This window comes from Ambystoma mexicanum, chromosome 6q, assembly GCF_040938575.1.
Source record: "Ambystoma mexicanum isolate Mex_15411 chromosome 6q, UKY_AmexF1_1, whole genome shotgun sequence".
In the NCBI taxonomy this organism is placed as follows: Eukaryota; Metazoa; Chordata; class Amphibia; order Caudata; family Ambystomatidae; genus Ambystoma; species Ambystoma mexicanum.
The window spans coordinates 986,227,397-986,234,578 of NC_090937.1; positions in this window are offsets into that span (position 1 = coordinate 986,227,397).

The window sequence follows — 7,182 nt, forward strand, 5'->3', positions numbered from 1 at the left end:
TTGGTTCGGGTAACCCTTGTCCATTCGTCCTCGGACTCAGAGGCACTGCTCCCAGAGGTTCCCGTCTGTTCTTCCAGGTTTTCCCGGATTCTGCGAGCCTGGGAATGGCTGGCAGAATGTGGGGACCTGGTCTCCTGTGTCCTGCGCAGTCCAGAGGAGTCTTCAGATTCCTCCTTGCTGCCAGGATTTGATGGGTACCCCCTCCACTGACCTAACTGGCCTATGAGCCCCATACTCTTAGCTGGATAGTAATCTGCCATCCCTGTGGCCCTGTGCTCATGTGCGCCAGGGGACATGGGGGTGGTAGAGTCCAGGGACTGGGGGAGATGAAGGCCCCTGGTGTTAGGGCTCCTGCGGTTATGGTCAGGAATCTCTCTTTCCCAGCGGACCTCATCTCTATCCGCCCCTGCTCCCTGTTGCAATGCAAGAGCCTGCATTTGTGCTTTCAGTTCCTCTGTTAAGGCCTTACTCGACTCTATCAGTTTCTCCTGCATCGCTACCTGTTGCTGGAGCCTCTCATTGTGCTGGCAGAGAGCCTCATTTTCCCTCCGTGCTTCCTGGTTGGTCCTGGAGAACTGGGCCAGTCTTTGCTGCAGGAGGGTTACCTCCTGAGCTGTGTCCCTATTGGCCTGCTCCTTTCTTGCTAGAGCATCCTCCACCCTCCTGGTGTGCTCTAGCAAGTTCTGGTGTTCTTTTTGGAGGTCACCCAGTCCCTGGTGGGCCAGGTGATTTTCTTCCATTTTTCTTTTTAAGTGGCATACTTCCTGGCCTAAGGTGTCCCTTTCCTGACTAAGAGTCTGCATCTGTACCGTCAGGTCGTCCCTTTGCCTTTGGAAGGCACCAGCTTTCTGGCGCTCTTCATCAAACTCTGCCTGGGCATCCAGGTCTTTCAAAATCAGCTTGTTGCTCTCTGCCTTCTCCCTATCTAGGTGGCTTTGCAGGGTGACTACCTGCTCAGCACATGCCCTATTGAAGTCTAGCTGTTGCTCCAGCTTTTTCTGGCTTTGCAGTAGGGAGTCCAAACCTTCTTGGTGTTCCTTCTGAAGGCCAGAAATCTGGTATCCTGTTCTGACTTTTCCTTTTGCAGCACATCCATATCCTCCTTTATTTTAGTGATGTACTGTCTGGTCTCATTTTCTGACTCCTGGCTTCTGTGCAGCCTTTGCTCAGAAGAGTCCAGATCAGATTGGGCCTTCTCTAACGCCATCTGTTGCCTTTTTGCCAGATCATGGCCTTCAGCACATTTATTCTGTATGGCTCCCACATATAAATATAAATATGCCGCTATCCTAACGATCTTGTCGTGTTCATCTTTGGCCTTTGGAGCCATATATAGTTCACTCAGGGCTACATGTAATGGACCCTGATCTCTCCATAAGTCTGACCCTGTTTCAGTGACCTGTCGCGTGATGGCCTGCAACCAGGCATCCTGGCCCTGCTCAGCCCATTCACCTCTCACAAATAGTTTATGTAAGAAGTGCTCTCTGGCTATTTTCATATCTACCAAGGTCGTCATTCTAGAGATTGGTCTCTGTCCTGACTTACAGAAGTTAGTATTTTATTTTTGCAGAACAGAACTTTTCTTGGAGTGTCCCTTTTGAGGAATGCTTCACAGCGTAATGCAGCGTGGTGATCCGACTGGATGTATGTATCCCGTCAGTTAGCACACTGTATTAAGCCGCACAAGTGGTATTCTAACCCAGAATCCCGGATACGAGCCCCCAATTTGTAAGAGGATTCAATTCAACACTACAGCTAAGTCAACGCCTAGTCTATAATACTGAATGAAAACCCTTATTGATATAATTTTATGTCCAGTTCATGCGTTCTGGAAGACTACCCCTATATAACACCCCTCTCTTGGAATCCTCCTGACCCCACTGAGCCAAGAAGTAGTTCTGTTTTGCAAATTAAAAGGTTTATTTGAGAAGTAAAGCAATATATATCTATCACACTTTATAATAAATTAATAATTGAATATCACACTTAATCTGATATGATAAAGATTAACAACGGAGAATCTGGCACCAACACGCTTCTCTATAATCAATAAGGAGTTGACATGAAATGGATAAGGTAGCACACAGGTGAATAGGAACAAAAGAAGAAGGTGGTACAGAATGCTTTATGTAAGCTCAGGTGGATGCAATATTCAATGAATGCAGTACAGAAAATACTCAATATGATTTCAACCAAACAATGTAATCACTTTTCTCTGGCTATTCACTCCCCCCCTCTTTATGCAATGCAAGGAAATGGGAGGAAAGCACACAGTTCTCAGAAATGCAATCAATGTAATTCAGTTCAATCCCCCCCAAGCACGCTTAAAGAAAACAGATAGGAGTTTTGAAAACACAGGCAAAATGCTTTTAAATGTGCTGGCAATGAAGAAAAAAAAAATATACTAAAATGCTTTTAATTCCCTCTAGAGGTTCAGGGTGAGTGAAATCAATTTAATATTAGTCCAGGCTCACTTTAGCAAGGATCTAGGGTGTAACTAGCAGGTTAAACGAATTTTTAGCAACTGAAAGCAAGAAGCTTCTGTTTTCACACGTGGAGAAATTTGCAAATCGCGGCAACATTCGCGAGTGCGTTTTTCACGATTACGGCAAAACTATAGGGAATGCGGTTCTAGGTTCGTAGGAAAGGCACGATTCTCAGCTTTCAGGGGAAAGTTACTGCAAGTCTCTAGCACAAACGGTTGCGGAGATATGAGCAATTAAATAAAGGTCGTTTTTCAGATTTGAAATTTTAAAGTTCAAAAAGACAAGTGCAGCTTGCAACTAGAAAATGACAAGTGACAGCTTTACAAATGACAGGTGACAGTTAAGAGACAGTTCTACTTAGATTAAAATAGGATTGAATTATATTATTTTAACTAAGAGATTGGTTCTGCACAGTTTTCTAGGTACTCACACTATATTCTTGAGTGAAATAGGCCACGCCACGGATCTGGTCAGGTTTTAGACGGGACTCTGGTCTCTGCACTTCACAGTGATCTGGGTCAGCTCTCTCTGGGGAGTAGGGACATTAATTGATGAAGTTTCAGATTTTTAACATGCATACATTTGGAGTAATATCCAATTTTCCACTAAAACCCCCCTGAACATACCACCGGTTCTAAAAACCTCTTAAAATGTGGGCAGAAAAATCACAAGAATTATGGTGTCATTTATACAATTTTCACATGTCCGCTCTATGAGTTATTCATCTTTTTCTAAAACCATATTCTGGCTATAGAGGTGTGTCTTTTCAGGTCACATGGTACAGAAACCAGTCTTTCCAGTTTCTGCCAAGCTCAGAGACCCTGACACTCCCAGCTTCTACCAAGAGGAAGCTGTTTTACGACATCTGCAATAAAACATTTGCCTGAGTCAGGACAGGGCTTTGTTCAATTTCCTGCAGAGCCCAGGTAATTCAATCAGGGAAGTGTCATATCCCTTTTGGTGTGAGCAGCAAAAGGGCAGCTAGGCCTGGGAACACAACTGTGACTCAAGTTTCACTCCTGATGGGGGTAGTTGCCAGGCAGAATTCAGTTCCTTAAGCCAAGTTTCAGATAAAATGTCACTTTTTGTTTCCCAGTTTAAGTCAAAACAATTTTTTTTTTACATATGCAGCTAGAATGCTGATTCTAAGTTCAAAACTATGACATTTAAACAATTGCAACCTATGTGACACTCAAAAGTAGGTCACTCAGTCAATTTAAACATTTAGATTTTTTTTAGTGTCTTTCAGTCCAAATTTACTTAAACTGCTGAAATCCACAGCGCAGCCAGTCTTGTTATAAACCTTCAAGTCACTTCAGAATATAACTTTACATTGGATCCACCTCTCAGTAAGTCTTTCTTTGGCCTGCCTTGGGTTCACTTATTCAGTTTTACACAAAAAAGTAAAATCTGGTGTTGTTTTAAAACGCCGGCTTTTGGATAGTGGTGAGTACTGGTACTGCACCCCTTTTTGGGATTTAAGAAAATGAATTCCCAACAGTTATGGGTTTGCTTTTGGCAATCAGCATTGCCATTCCCAATGGTTTCAGACTACTGTGTGGGTAGTCCAATGGTGGTTTTAGGCAGTGTCCTTCTGTGCCCATAACATCGGCAAAAATGGGTGGCAGCCTATTCTTCATGCATTTCCCTGTGCATTTTCTGGGAAGCTCTGGCCATCATGATGTTTTCCATGTCAGTACTGCACAGTTTTGAGGTATGGCTCGGATGCATGGGTAAATACATCCCACACCCCTGAGTCTCCTCACCTGGGTCCTCTATGGAGCTAGGAGCCTTCTGTCGACCTCCTTCTGTCCTTCTTAGGAGTTTCTGCTTCGTCGTCTGTCTTGGTAGATCTGATTCCCTTCTTGCGTTCGTAGAGGTAAGGACGGTCTCCTCCCAAGGCCACCTTGACCGTCGAATGGACTGACAGTCAGATGAACCCAAGGGAGCCCGTCCCTTCAAACAGGGAAAAAGCCTGAATAGGCAGAAAAAAACCTTTGTAGCCGCATATGGTATTGGCCCGGCAGAACTGGAAGTAGGAGAGGCTGGTTCTGTCTCGTATCGAAGTGGAGCATAGACTTCAATGTGTAGTAGAAAATCCGGTCGGTATCAGGAAGGATAATTATCCAGAAAGAGTAGCTCCTGGTATGGCTGAACCCAGGAAGTAAGGATTTCCCCACAGACAGGAGGTACCGGGAGGGAAAGAGCACCGTCTGCGGTATGCACAAAAATATAGAAGGTAATACGGACTTCTAAGTTAAAGGTAAGAGAAAGAGAGAAAGAGGGTGAGAGTGTGTGAGAGAGAGAGGGAGCGCTGGGGAACGGAAGAGAGAGAGAAAAGGAAAGAGAAGGAGCCAGCGAGAGGGAGTAAGAGGGCGAGAGAGAGAGTGGACTAGCGAGTGAGAGAGAGAGAGCGAGAAAGGGAGAATGGGCGAGCGAGGAGCTGGAAGAGAGGGGACAGCCTGGGATGCAGAGTGGAAAGCTCCGAACACACCGCGGACGGGTGTCGGAGGAAAAGGGCCGACAACAGGGAGCCACAGATGCCTGGAGAGGCTGAAAGAAAAGCGAAACCCTAAAGAAAGTAATCCCCAGAGAAGGAACCGGGATGGCGGCAGCGGAGGGGCTGACCAGAGACACAGGTAAGTCGGGAGGGGTTCTACGTGATTTCGCCGAAGTATTTTTCAACGTGGGACTTTTCATCGCCACGTTTTCATCGACCAAAACTCTTATTTTTTTTTTAATTTCTGGGGGGGTTCCGCCCCCAGTCCCCCCCCTTAATTAAATAATCATACCCCAACCCCAACAAAACACCCACCCAAAAATATTTTTTTTAAAACGAGTTTTGGTCAATGAAAATGTTGGCGATGAAATGTCCCACGTTGAAAAATACTTCGACAAAATGCGTGTATACCATCGGGAGGAACCGGAGCGGGGAAAAGGAGCAATGGAGGGACGATGAGGATAACACAATAGCCCATTCGGAAGGCAAGGGAAGAACAGGAACAAGGGATAAACGAAGAGAAAGTAGAAAAAGAGTACTGCTAAGTGGCGAAAGTCGGATGACCAACGAAGCGAGTTGCAACGCGACTCGCAGGGGGCGTGGCCTCCTTATATACCTGCAGCCAAGAATAGTCTAGCATGTCACGCTACCTTGCCGTGGAGACCTAATAGCGTCTCCATCTTGCCCATAGTTTCCACGGCCGCGGTGTGACAGCATGCCCTCTCCTCATCCATCCTCCCCCGGGCTTTCCTGGGTGAAGGCGGTGAAACTGTTGTATAAGGCGTGGGGCGTGAATGTGACTTCTGGGTTCCCAAGACCGTTCTGCTGTAGAATACCCCTTCCAATGGACCAGATATTGTAAGGTTCCATGTCGATAAAGTGAATCCACCAGCCTCTCCACCTCGTATTCCTCAGGATCGGGATCTTGGAGCGTTGATGAGGAAGGCACACAACGGTTTAGGGGGTTTGGATGGTAGGTCTTCAGGAGAGAGGCATGAAAAACAGGGTGTATCTTTTTCAGACTGGAGGGCAGTTGTAAACGGTATGCCACAGGATTAATTTGAGACAAAATAGGGAAAGGGCCTATAAAACGGGCCGAGAATTTCCCAGGGTGGACCCAACGCGGGAGGTATTTAGTAGACAACCAGACCTTGGTCCCTACATCCCATCTGAGGTTAGGAGTCCTCTTCTTATCGGCGTATTTCTTGTAACGGATCCTACTAGCTTCTAGCTTCTGAGCGGCTTCCTTTTGAATGGAACGAAGCTCATGAAGGCGTTGATCTACCGAAGGCACACTAGTAGGAGGTATTCCAAAGAGAGGAATGTGTCTCGGATGGTAGCCGTAGGTGTAGAAGAAGGGACTGAAACCAGCTGCAGAGTGTTGGGTGTTGTTGTACGTGAACTGTGCCAAGGGAAGATAAGACTTCCATTTAGCTTGTTCCTGATGACAAAAACAAGGGAGGTATTGTTCGAGAGTGGCATTTAAGCGTTCTGTTTGTCCGTTGCTTTTGGGATGATATCCCGATGATAAAGCCCTCTTTATACTCAAAGAGCTACAAAAGGCTGTCCAGAATCGTGAGGTGAATTGGGTCCCTCTGTCGGACACAATGGTCCGAGGCAGGCCATGTAATCTTACAACATCTCTCAAGAATACCTCTGCCGCTTCTGGCGCAGAGGGTAGGCCAGGCAAGGGGGAGAAATGTGCCATCTTGCTTAAGGTATCCACAGTAACCATAATCGCCGTGGAACCCATAGAAGGAGGAAGATCCACAATAAAATCCGTGGAAATGTGTTCCCAAGGTTACGATGGTAAAGGTTCTTGTTGGACCAGGCCCAATGGTCGGTGAGTAGTGTGTTTGTTGGCAGCACATACTGGGCATATAGTCACAATGGTCTTGACATCCTTAGCCATTGTTGTCCACCAAAAATACCTTGACACAAGATTTAGGGTGGCTCCTTGGCCCTTATGTCCTGCAGGAGGAAGTTTGTGACACCAAAACAAAGCTTGAGTTTGGAGTTCTTTGGACGGTAAATACAGTGAGCCTTGATGAAAGTACAGCATTCCTCTTCTTTCCCGGAGTGGCTGATACTCCAGTGAGACTTCGGTGACACTGCTAGAACGCTCTACTTCTTTCAGGAAAGAGTTGATAATTCCTAGAATTCTTTTACCCGAGAGTATCTCACCCTGGCCTTGGT